This window comes from Crocuta crocuta, unplaced genomic scaffold (assembly GCF_008692635.1).
Source record: "Crocuta crocuta isolate KB4526 unplaced genomic scaffold, BGI_CrCroc_1.0 scaffold7, whole genome shotgun sequence".
NCBI classification, from domain to species: Eukaryota; Metazoa; Chordata; class Mammalia; order Carnivora; family Hyaenidae; genus Crocuta; species Crocuta crocuta.
Window position 1 is genome coordinate 1,459,392 of NW_027531904.1, and position 13,035 is coordinate 1,472,426.

Sequence of the window (13,035 nt, forward strand, 5' to 3'; positions counted from 1 at the left end):
TACAGGAGTGAGGATGAGGCAGACGCTTAGGGAGGAAAGTTCTAGAACTTAGAACTAGGAAGTGGTAACTGAAGCAATGGGAAAGGTTTTTTTTTCTTAACTGAAAAAAAAAAAAGACTTTGGTTTTGAAAGAGGCATATGGCCTCCTCCCAGGATGCATGAAAAGGCTGAATTAATTGATGCTTCTGCCCAGGTGGGGAGCATGGGGTCTGTCAGTTTCTAAACCTGAAGCCCCTTAATTCCTGGCAATGTGGAATTTTCAATGAGGAGAAGAAAAACTTGAACAGAATCATTAAAAAGCCCCAGAAGGGTTCTCAGACACTAAACAGCTCTCTTCTTCCACAACAGGCTGGTAAAGGAAGGACACAGATTAGATTCCTCAGAAAGATTAAAAAAACAAAAACAAACCCCCCTTGGGCTGGCTTTAGACATTGGAGGAGAATGTGCTCCAGGCAAGACCCATTTTGGGCTTCATGAAACCCAGCTGGCTAGAGGGCCCTCAGACACACAGGAGAAATCCAGAAAACAGATGGGGTGCTTTCCTCTAATGGCAGTCTGGCCCAGGGAGGTTCTGCAGGTACGGGGGAGGCCTGGGGACGCTGGTCCTGACAGTGGCCGGGTCCCAGTTACACCAGAGGGAATGCCTGCAGCCTGCACAGAGCACTGTGTGAGCGCCCCGCTCCACCCTGCCTTGCTGACTAGTGCAGGATGGGGATCAGTCTCCAGGGTCCCTAAACTGTGGTGCTGTCCCAGTCTCCCACCCTGTCCCACCAGCAGCCACCACACCCTACAGGCTCTGGCCAAAAGCACTGGCCCCAGGAGAAGGAAGCAGGTGGGCGCCTCTTCGGGGTCAGGAAAGGGCACCAGATGAGGGCACGTACTCACATCTTACGGACCTCTCATGGAAGAGCTTCTGCTCTTAGGGCCACCATGGGGTCTGGGGCTGCGTAGGCGTTAGCACTCACTCCCGGTTGTGAGTATGGGAGCTCTGTGCTCCCTGTCCGAGCTGTGCTGGAGTGACCTGCCTGGAGCCAGCAGAGCCCAGGCCTCTGCCCTCTGCAAGGTGGTGCTGGAAACTAAAAATCAGTCTGCAGACTGGTTCATGGTTCGCTCTTAGATCCCTCTGCCTGCCTGAGAACCTTCTTGCAATTCATCATTCCATATGCGTATTTACTTGAGTTTATGTATCTTACATTTAAACTGATCTGGGTTTCTACATCCCTTTAGGCCACACAACATGGCTTTTTACCTAACTTGTTTTAACAAAGGGAAGAGTGAAGAAAAAGCGTGACATCCCCTCTGACAAAGTTTACCTTCGCACCACTATCCTCATAATATAGACAGCAAAGAGTGAGTTTTATTGGAGTTGTTACCAGCCTGGTCTTATTTCTTTATATAAATTCATCTAAGGGCCTCCAGGCGACTCATGAGGCCACTAAAGGAAACATGGGTGGCTCCTGAGTGGCCAGCTCAGGTATTAAAGCCTAGACCACGGCTCTGTCTGGGGCTACCTGTACCCACTGGACTAACTGTCCCCAGCGTGGAAAACCACATGCCTGGGAGCCCACTGTTCTGGATTCTTGATCCTGCTAGGCCCCTTTAACTCTGACCTTGAACAAGCCATCAAACTCCCTGAATCTCACTTCCCACCGCTGTGAAATGTAGTGACCATCTTGTCCTGTGTGAGGATTACAGGAGAGTAAATGGAGATCATGTGACACATTATGGCCACTGATAACTGAAAGGGCTATCGGTATTGCGCCGGGACATAACTGAGTAGTGAAGGGGATATTCTCATTGGCCCTTTTCTTGCACGACAGCTACAGGTCACTGCTAGAAGAGACTGAGAAACAAGGCCACCTTTGATGTGTAAGTGGATGAATCCAATGGCCACTGTCATTCTACCCGATCCACCTGCCACCCTAGACGCAGGTGATCCCTCCTCCTCCCAGAGCCCAGACAGCACCTGCTAAAGCCTCCCAGCTGCTCCCTCTGGCCCAGGTCCATCCACTTCCCCCTACGCCCTTGGCAAGGGAGTGTTCCAGGCTCTCTTTCTTGTCTGCACCCACCCACTGGGCCATCTTGTCCAGCCTTGCTGCTTTGGGAACCGTCTCATACAGATGACTCCCAAACTGACACTTCTCCCGGCCTGTGTCCCTGTACCCAAGTCCCCACTCACTGTCTGCGTCTGAAGCTTAGCAGCTCCCAGCACAGGCTCCGGGCCATCCCCCCACCCGCTCAAGTTTGCTCTCTCTACAGACCTCCCCAGCCTAATGGCAGCCCCACCCATCCAGTTACCGAGACCCTCCTTGACTCCTTGAATCAACCGCTCTCCACAAAGAATCCATCCGAATAGGTGTCAGTGCTCCCTTTAAGGTAGGTGCGTGCTACCCCCACCTTACCTGCCTCCGGGATCCCTCTAGGTCCCTGCGTAGAGATGCGCCCCCTACTTGCTCTCCACAGCCTAGTGTCAATGGAGCACACAGGGGCCATCAGATTCTGTCACTTCTCTGCTCAGCACCCTGCCATGGCTCCCCATGAGCTTTCTTGCATAAAGCCAAGATCATCCCGACAGTCAATAAGACCCCATTGACGCTGTGCTTCCTTCGACCCTTCCCTTGCTGGGCCCCAGCCAGGCCAGCATCCCTGTTTCTCTGATCTTCCCTCACCGTCTCTTCATCCCCATGTGGGCATTTATGCCCCTCAGTCTTTCACCCCACGTGTCTACCCAGCTGCCCAAGCTGGCACACGGCTACTTCTCCATGAACAGGGAGGCCACGGAGGCCACGAACTGGGGGATATGGAGTGAAGGATCGCACTGTTGTCCTGGGGGTGGTGAGAAGATGACCATCTTCCTCCAAAGAGTGAAATATTGCAAGGATAGTGTGAATTTCAATGCTTTCTGGCATATGGACAACGTGCTCCAACCTCACCCCCTGCTGGACCATCCACTCTGCTAGTAGGCATGCCTCAGTATCCCCACCCACATGACAGAGATGATGATATCTCACCCGTAGAGTCTTTTGATATACAAGCTTCTTCTGTAAATTTTAAAATTCTGCACAAATTCAACATTGTGAAACTTTCTGTACACTTCTTTCTGTGATCTGTCTTCCACGCTCTGAACCCCAAACCCTGTGCTACCTGCCCGATACGTTGACACAGACGTCCTCTGACACCTCAAAGTCGAAACTGCTCAGACGTGCCTTGGTTTCCCTCATTTCCCCCCTTTCCTCATTTCAGCTTCCCGTCACCCGCCGCCAGCTGCCGGGTGATCATCACCTCTTCCCGATCCTCATCTGCCTCATCCAACCAGACTCCTGTTCTTCTTAGCACTGCTTTTGTGATGCTCCTCAAAGCTGTCTCCTGGCTGCATCTCTGACTTGGTGCTCGTCCTCCTGACGGTCTGCCAGAAGCATCACGATGCCTCCCGAGGGGCCCGCCACCTGCAGCTGCTTCCCACTTCAACCCACCCAGTCACAGCAGCCAGAACTTTCTGCCAAAAACCCAGGGCATCTCCGCTATTCAAAAGCTTCCGATGGGCTTGCCCATGACATACATAGTAAAATCTGACAATCCTCCGCCTCATCCAAAACGCTTCCCTTCCAGCTTCATCTCCATTTATACCCTCACCATGCCTCTACTTCCTCAAAGGCTGGATGCACAGCCCAGCCGAGGCTGTAAAGGATACGCGACACTCAACCTCTCAGCCTCCCCTACAGCTGTTTCACCACCAAGACTACTACACCAAAGCCCTACCCACCCTTCCTTTCGGACTCTGGGATTCCACATCTTCAAGGGAGCATTCCATTCTCTCTCCCATCCCTGGCCCCCATGGTGCCTCATCTCCCCTCATCACCCATGTGCACACACGGTGTGGCCCTCTGGGCTTGAGACAAATCTGGACAAAGTTTAACACTAGCCCCTCTTAGGGGACGGTGTACTCTGGCCCCCGTCTTGACCAAACATCAGTCCCGCAGACACCCAACACAAAACAAGAACCCTACGGGGGCAATGGCCCACGGTTGAGGGCAGGCAGAACATCACCACCACTAACTCCCAGGGCCATCAATTGGCTAACGCGCCATTGAGTCCTGTGTCCATGTCACCTGAGTGGGCATGGCTGACGTCCTTTTTTACCGATGATCTCCTAAGGCACCGCAAAGTCTCTCAGCCACTTGGCCAGCAGTACAGCTCTCAGTCTCGGGAAGATTCTCCAATCTTCCTCCCACAACCCCTGGTCCCTCCAGGACTGACAGTGACATAAGGCCCCCTCAGGGACTTCCCTCAGACACCTCACACTTCCACATTTTGTACAGTGAAATTCCAAAGAGGGTCAAAGCTAGGGGTCCGGGAAAACCTTTGAGGCCTCAAGGAACAGGAGGGCTCATTAGCACAACTGAGCAGCAGAAGCAGCCCCCTTATTTGGGCTTCGAGAAAGCCCTGTCGTCAGATGGCTGGTTTCAAGGAAACAAAATCGGCTCGTGTTCCTGCTGTGCACTGCGTAAGTTCTAAAAGGTTAACGTAATTAACATTTTCTTTTTTCTCATGCTTTTCAAATCCTTTTTATACTGCTAATATTTCTCCACTGACTCATCCCTTTGGAGGAAAAAAACAACAACAAAGAAACAACCCTGTGTTTAGCTCCTTTAAAGACTTCATAGATTTCCTTGGTCTTTCTTCTTCCTTGCCCTAACCTTTCACGTGGGGACCCCCGGCACAAGCAAACGAAGCCCACATACTGGAGATCCTCTGTGCAGAACGTGTCTTTAACGGGCTACCGGACATTCAGAGCGCTCATGAAATGTCCTCCCCGCGTCCGTCCCGTACAGGGCGGAACCGAGCTCAGGCAAGATGCCAACCTGCAGCGAGGGTTCATTTAGGTAATTCACAAAACACGTTCATTTCAGGATGAACACACCAGGGGCCCAAAGGTTGGCATCTGCTTCTCAGGCCATCAGACCACTGGGCAAAGAGTGCTTCTCGTCCCCACGGTACAGTTTTGACACCTCGGTGGTGTCCTCAGGACATGCGAGGCGCCGGAGAGGTCCCATGGGGCACTGGAGAAGCATGGCTGGGCTTCGGGAGATGTGGGTTCCAATCCCCCTCTGCAGCGGTGGGTGTGACTTAAGGCAGCCTTTAACTCTGGCAGACCGCAGTCTCCTCCCTCTGTAAATTCAAGCTCTGGGGAGCGTCGGATTCTCAGACCCCTGTTAGACCTAAAATTTTCCAAATCTTTCAGCCCTCAGGGCAGAATCCTTCCAAGGTTGCCATCGGGTTTCCATGGTTCCATCAGCCGGAATGATAGCAGGTTTTTAAATCATTTTAAGCAACTGTAGTGACCGTGCTCTTTGCTGTGGCTCTGGCAAGATGCCACGATCCTCTCCCCCGACCTTCTCAACCCGGGTTTCTGCCACGGGCTCTGCGGAAGGCGAGAAGTTGTCCACCGTGCATTCCCAGGATGAAATTTTGTATTTTGCAAAGGTCGTTTCCCTTGCTATTTGTTTGAGAAAAGCATCAGTGCATAAATCTCAAAGCCGCTGAAGGGAAAAAAAAAATATCCAACTGTGTCTAACATGCAGCTTTTGAAAACCAACTAACCCTTTGGGGCATTTTGCAGAATAAAATACACAGAAAGAATCAACAGGAGGGTGGCATTTAAATTATTCAAAGGAACATCATTAAAGCAAACTTTGCTGTGCTGGTGGGGGCCTGGGTAGAGCCCATGTTCAAGATAAATGCACAACTCCTTTGGGACTCCTAGTACCAATTGTTACAAAATTATAGCCCAGAACATTTTATTAGAGCAATAATGCACCTTAAGAAACATAACTGGGCAGGCAGCTGCAATTCTGAATCATTCCTAGGTAATTGACCTGTGGCCTCTAGGCTCACAGACGTGTCACCTGAGCCCAGAAGGAGCCTGATTGAATCATAGATCTTTTACTCTTCATAATAGTAGATGGAAAAGTTCCATTAAAATGTATTTGGAGGCACCTGAGTGACTCAGTCTGTTAAGTGTCCGACATCGGCTCAGGTGATGAGCTCACGGTTAGTGGGTTCGAGCCCCGCATCAGGCTCTGTGCTGACAGCTCAGAGCCTGGGGGCTGCTTCGGATTCTGTGTCTCCCTCTCTGTCTGCCCCTCCCTCACTTGTGTTCTTTCTCCGTGTCTCAAACATAAGTTTTTTTTTTTAATATTTTTTTATTTCTGAGAGAGAGACAGTGTGAGCAGGGGAGGGTCAGAGAGAGAGGGAGACACAGAATCTGAAGCAGGCTCCAGGCTCTGAGCTAGCTGTCAGCACAGAGCCCGACGCAGGGCTCAAACCCACGAACTGTGCGATCATGACCTGAGCCAACTGAGCCACCCAGGTGCCCCCATAATGTATTTTTTAAAAACGTATATGAAGGCAAGAGTTCAGGCTTCAGCTGGATGGGAACTCAGCTCCTTAGGGCAGATGTCATTCACAAAATCTTATAAAATCATTCATTCATACAGTGTTGGCTTGACTACATATATGTGATCAGGAAAAAAAATACTAGGGGGAAAAAAACAGACAAAACTGTACTTTATCCCTGCGATGTGGGAAAATAGAGGATTCTTATTTTCCTTGTTAGTCTCTATTATGTTTCCAAATTTTCTATGGGGAGGATGTATTCCCTTGGGAGAAAACAAACATTTTTCAAAAGCAAATGTTCACATGGGCCTTTGCCCAGGCAATGACTACAGCTAAGGAGGTAAAAGATGCGAAACGGAAAGCTTGGATGTGGACACTCACCAAGCCCAGGTCCGATCCCTGCTCTGCCCCCCTTCCCCCCTCCCCCGCAAGGATCTTTAATTCCCAGAACACGGTGACCCTGTGTCTCATGCTCACCACGGTGTAAGGGCCTGGCTGGGCGGGCCAAACGATCTCTGACAGCTGTTCCCACATCACTAGGGACAAATCCTAAATTTGGCATCCTCTAAAAGGGAACATGTTTCCTTTCTTCTCCCTGGTCCGAGATCTGGCTTGTAAATACAACAGGCTGCGGACAGTTTTCAAATAAGCATGTTCCATCCAGAGAAAGCCATCCAGGGATGATAGCACAACTTTCCCAGTAGAGATTCCATTTACTGCCTCTTCTTTAAGAAATTACTTGGCAACAGGATGTAATTGAATTAAAGTATTTACTTGAACATATACCCTCCAGAGCCTGAAAGAAACAGGATATTCTTCTAAGCAACTGGCAGTTTGGGGGAGAGGCTTGTCTGGCCATGGGTCAGACTTGCTCTGACGTTTAAACACACACGTGGGCTCACGGGTTCACACACACACCCCTCTTTCTGAAGCAACAAGTCGAGATCTCTTAAGAGATACACCAGCAGAAAGCAACATGCTCTCATTTCCGGGTCCTACAAAAATTCTCAGGAACACCAACTCCAGCATTCTGCACTTGGCCTTGGAAACCATGGAAAAAGCCCCAGTTGCAGCCTGTTCCCCTGAAAATTAGAAGCAGTGATTCCATTATGGAATAAAACCCACCTAGGGGGAAAAAAAAAAAAAAGGCCTGATCNAGGTATTGTATATTTGAGCCGTTTGAATATTGCATTAAATCCAGTGTCCCAGTGGTCTTCTTTCTAGATTAGGACATTTACCAATTTGCTGTTGGGATGTGTTTTTCTTTCCTTTTCCCCTTTTGTTTCTGTTTTAGTAAAAGTGTATCCCCAGGACCTAAAACATTCTCCGGTGCTGTCGGCCATCAATAAATATTTATTGATGAATGGAGCATGGCAGGGCAAGGCCTCTGAGCATCAAGGATCAGGTGCATGTCTCTTCCAGGGTCCAGCAGATCGAGGCCAGGTTGGAGGGGCAGATTTCAGCGCTGGTGGTTTTTCACGTTGGTGCTAGTAGGGTCCAGAGGCTTGGGCTCTGGTTCCGATGAGACTGGCCTCTGGCTAGAGACAAGAAGCAAATCACTGAAAGCCTGTACCTGCCCCTGTCACCTCTGTCATGACCTGGACCTGACAAACACCTGACCAGCGACCTATGCCTCACACCTCCCTCTCTCCCTCCACGAGCCTCCTCGGTCTCCTCTCCTCCATCGTGCCTTGCAGCACTCAGTGTGATCAGCAGCAAGTCAGCAGAAGGGACTGGTCTGCTCACTGCTAATCCTTGGCCCAGATTCTCAGGAAGATTCTCAAACAGGTGGTTTATGCATACCGAGGAGGACACTGATGAAAAGAGGCAACGCAGGCTCTAAATGATGCACAGCCTCTCCATGTGCTCTGCAATAAAGCGTCCCTCTTGCACACGTGTAGAATGCAGATGATGAACCCAAGAACCCAAGATGCAGAAAGGTACACTCTGCAGTGCCCTTGTGGTTTCCGCCCGTTGTTGGACCGATCATTTCGTGCCGTACCGCGCACGATCGGTTTCCAGCCTGTGCCAACTGCTTAGCTTGTGTGGAAAGTGTGCCTTTATGTTTTCATTCAGGTCATGGATAAAACTGTGGAATGGCACAAAGCCAAAGGAAGACACCAGTGGCGGCCCACACCAGAGGTATTTGTAGACCAATGCCAATCTAATACGAATCCTATAGGGGCAGTGTAGCATTGTGGTTAAGAGCATGGTTACGAGCGGCAAAGAAACTGGGGCGGGACTCCTCTTCTGGTACTCCTGGCCATGCAACCTTGGGCAAGTTGCTTAATCTCTCTGAGCTTCAATCTGCTCATCCACAATATAGGAAAAATCATGAGAGAGTACCTTTTTCACGTGGTTGATCTGAGGATTCTATGGGACAACATATATAAAAGCCTTAGCCTGCATCAAACACATGACTTCTCTCTCCATAAATGGAAGAAACGTGTTATTTAACAAGTTCCCAAGGACACGATGAGAAAATTTGTTGACACATAGCCAGGTAATCATATCTTGGGCATCAGTTTGATATAACAGCGATTCTATCAGAAATGTAATGCATTGACTTGGCCCTGCTTGTTTTTAGAGAGCTCGTGACAATTCCCAGTCATCTTCAACCGAAGCGCCCCATCTGTTTACTAATCCACTCTGGACATTTGGTGGAGAATGCTGTCACTCTCTCCCGCGTGTTGCCTATTATGTCCAGAAGCCTTCTTTTCCTGCTTCATACAAACCATGACAACTTTGTGATCTCCTTTTCCTCATTCCCTGGATTTTTTTTTTTTTTTTTTTTTTTAAAGAACCAGGATCTATGAGCTGATTTCTCCAAACTCCCTTAAGAAAATACAAAACAGAATTCAGGGCTCCGTGCTACTTTCTTTTAATTACTCTGGACTCCAGCTGCTCTGTGAACCTGTTTGCCCCACCCTTTCTGTTTTAAGGCATTCTAATCAGTGAGGAAAATGCAAATGAAACAAGAGCTGGCTGGTTCCACTTTCTGTCATCTGTTACACTCACCACCTGCTCTGTCACTTCTGTCCCCTAAGCGAGAAACTTCTTAAAGATTCAGAAGTGGAAGAGCCCATTCAGAAAGCAAACAAACGCAAATAAACACAAACCTGCCTTCCAATCCTTCTTTCTCCCACTTGGCAGATAAGAAAACCAAGGCTCCAGTCTGTGGCTAAATCTATTAAACCAATCAAATCGAGAGGTCATATCCTGCTTCAAGCATCACCAGATATAGCACCAGAAGAGTCCCTGTCCCCACATGTGGGGACCAGTGTTGGGCAATGGCTTGGGCATCCGAAACTTCCTCTGCTGGACGGAGGGCAGAGTTTTCCAGGACAGAAGAAACAGGCAAAGGGACTGAGATATGTAAACAGAGCCAGTAAAAGATCACCCTTGGCCAATAAAATGCTTTTATGAGGTAATTAGCAGTTCATAAAATCTGCTAAGTAACTTAGAAACCTCTCCACCACTTCTTTGTGTTTTCCGCTACTAAAGGGCCCTGGGGAAATATTAGCTCTTACTCGGGTGATGAATCACACAATACTGGCAAGGTAGATAGCAGCCACTCACAGGGTGGAGAACTTAGAAAATTCCATCTGCTTTGCTGACTGATAATCTCAAGTAACCCTGGTTTAACAGTAAACTGTCACAGGAGACCGTTACAGGTCAGGGAAGGAAGAGAACAGACAGTGGCCTGAAACAAAGACTCATCTCCTTCCCACATGGTATGGGGTAGACCTGCCTTGCAGAATGACGTCCAAAATTAAACATCAAGAATGTTTGGTGTCTGGCTCCATGCCTAGCACTGCCCCAAAACACAGGTGGCTGCCATCGATATGTTTGCTGGCCACAGGAGGGCCGTTGTTTGATATCAGCACTCATGAGTGCCCAATGTCCCTCCAGTATTCTTCTTGAGAACCCTATGAAGTATCACCCATAGCCTTTTTTTTTTTCTAATTTTTTTTTCCTAATACAGACAGAGCACAAGCAGGGAAGGGCAGAGAGAGAAGGAGAAACAGAATCTGAAGAAGGCTCCAGGCTCTGAGCTGTTAGCACAGAGCCTGATGCGGGGCTCGAACCCATGAACCGCAAGATCATAACAGGAACCCAAGTGGATGCTTAACTGACTGACCTACACAGGTGCCCCTCACCCACAGCCTTAAGGTGAGAGCCTCAGACTTCGGGAAGGATGCGCCTGACTCACCATTGAGCCTCTCATCCTGCTCTGCTTTCATTAGAGCACTTGTTACTACTGTTATTTTTTCTTTTAAATGTTTATTTTTGAGAGAGCACAAGAGGCAGGGGCAGGGGTGCGGGGGAGACAGAGGATCCCAAGCAGGCTCTGCACTGACTGGAGTGAGCCTGATGTGGGGCTCGAACTCATGAAACCACGAGATCATGACCTGAGCTGAAGTTGGACACTCAACAGACTGAGCCACCCAGGTGCCCTGTTACTACTGTTATTTTGTTCCTTTTTTTGGTTTGTTTTCATCTCTCTTACACCAGGGTGTAAGTTCCATGAACCCCGAGACCTTCTATTTCCATGGCTGCGTCCCCAGGACTCCGAGAAGTGCTTGACACACAGTAGGGACTCAATAAACATTTGTTAGATCGAGAAATGTGTGGGTCAAGGAATACAAACACACACACATCACTTCACATGAACACATATCAACATACAGTAGGAGGAATTTCACTTAAATACAGATTGCTGTGGATTCCAAAATAAAGAAGTCCGAACTCGTTGGACGGCATAATATTTTCATAAATATCCCAAAGGACCTGAGGCTCAGTTAACTCTGAGGACTAGCTGGGAGGGCATGGGGGGCCCCATCCCCCGTCACCTCTCAGCCAATCACCTCTATTTAGAAGACTATAGAAACGAAAAGAAAAGAGAGATCTGATAAGAAATCACTGAGATTAACTCTGCCCATGACATGGAAGGTAGTAGGGTCGCATCAGTTTCTTTAATTTGTTTTTTCCTTTGTTTTTTCACTCATCAGGGGACAGACCTATGCTATGTCCGGGGCCCTGCAGCCAGGACCCACAGCAGGGAAGAGACCATGTAAAGCACCACGTACTAAGCCAGGCATGCAGGCTGCTCTGGGGGCCCCACACACAGGGGAACCAGGCAAGGGTCTCAGCCTCAGAAGACAGAGCTCAGACACCACGCAGGATCACAACCAGTGAGATGAGGACTGAACCCTCCAGAAGGATTTCCTGAAGCAGGAGGGTAAAATCAGTTCCAATTTTCAAAGGTGTTTATTAAAAGTCAATCTCTCTTTTACAGACAAATTTTATGCAAATTCCACGTTTATGCTCCTGCAGGTTACCAAAAGATGAAGAAGAGATTTAATGTTTTAAAGGACAATGAACTTCGGTCCCCTAGTTAAAAAAAAAAACATGACCAGGCTAGCTGTTTGGCCCCAATGTGACCATTTAGGATGTAAGCAGCTACTAGACTCTGTATGTTGTATAAAGAAGGGGAGATTCCATTTAAGTGGAGTCTTATCCTTAGGAGGAGAAGCATCAAGAAACCCTTGAGAGGCTTTAGCATACTCACCACCTAACCCCTCATGTCACACTTACAGAAGCAGGAAACCCAAAGGGACCCTCAGAGTTCTGGTTCAGACCCTTCCCTGCAGTCACGTGACCCTGAGAAAGCTACTCAATTTCTTGGAGCTTCCACTCTTGCAAAATGGGTTCTGGTTTCCTGGGATAACTACCCCACTCTGATTCCACACAACCAGCTGTCTGCAAGAATCTGATTCTCTACAGGCTGTGCCCCAGTGCCCTTGAATGCGCGACGACACTGCATGCTTCCTGACTCCCCAACCAGAGGGCACGGCTTGTTTTCCGTTCCCAAACACAACCGGTCTAATCTGCATACTGCACCTAAGTCGGCAAGAAAAATTATATAGCTGGAGGCTAAAAATAATTCTGGAAAAAAAAACACCTCTAAATATCCAACTTCCTTTGCTAAAAATCTGTCCTTTTTAAAGTCAGGAATTTCTCGGTATTGCTCGAATATTATACTTTTCTCCCCCTCCCTCCGAGGGTTCTTCAGGATTTTATGCCAACGGATGGGAACTTTGGATTCAGACAGGATTTCCTGCCCTATCTCTGCACCTTCTGACTGAATCTACTCTCAAAGCAATAAAATGCATCATTGATTTTGTCTTCCTGCCACTCTCAGAAGGGGGGGGAGTCTCTCACTACAAATGGGCTATGAGTTTTGTCTTCTAAAACCTGGGGCATCACTATAATAAATGGCACGGAACGGCAAGGCCCTCTGGCGCCTTCCCACCAGCTCCCTCTGCCTGGGTTCTCGATGCCCTTGACACCTGCCTCCCTTCAGGTCATCATTAGAGAGAAAATAACATGAGAGTTTATATGAACAGCTCTCCAGAGTGGGACCCGCTTCAGGGCAGGGCTGTGCCTCATTCATTTTTGTGGCCTTAATGCTCAGCCCATAATAGGAGCTCAATAAATCTCAGATGAATGAATGAGTGAATACTAAATGAAGGGAGACCACACTTTTAATGGCACATAATAGGAGCCCATAAATCACAGATGAATGAATGAGTGAATACTAAATGAAGGAAGGGAAACCACACCTTTAATGGCACA

At 48.6% G+C, this 13,035-nt stretch overlaps 1 protein-coding gene and 1 long non-coding RNA gene across 2 annotated transcripts in view; one reads left to right on the top strand and one right to left on the bottom strand.

The window, feature by feature from the left end:
* SLCO3A1 (solute carrier organic anion transporter family member 3A1) overlaps window positions 1-13,035 on the bottom strand; it is a 244,776-nt gene that overhangs the window by 134,692 nt on the left and 97,049 nt on the right. The window lies entirely within an intron of this gene.
* LOC144240157 (uncharacterized) lies at window positions 2,266-3,579 on the top strand. The gene is made up of 2 exons (XR_013337624.1): window positions 2,266-2,376; window positions 3,244-3,579. It is a non-coding gene; the product is annotated as an uncharacterized LOC144240157 (long non-coding RNA).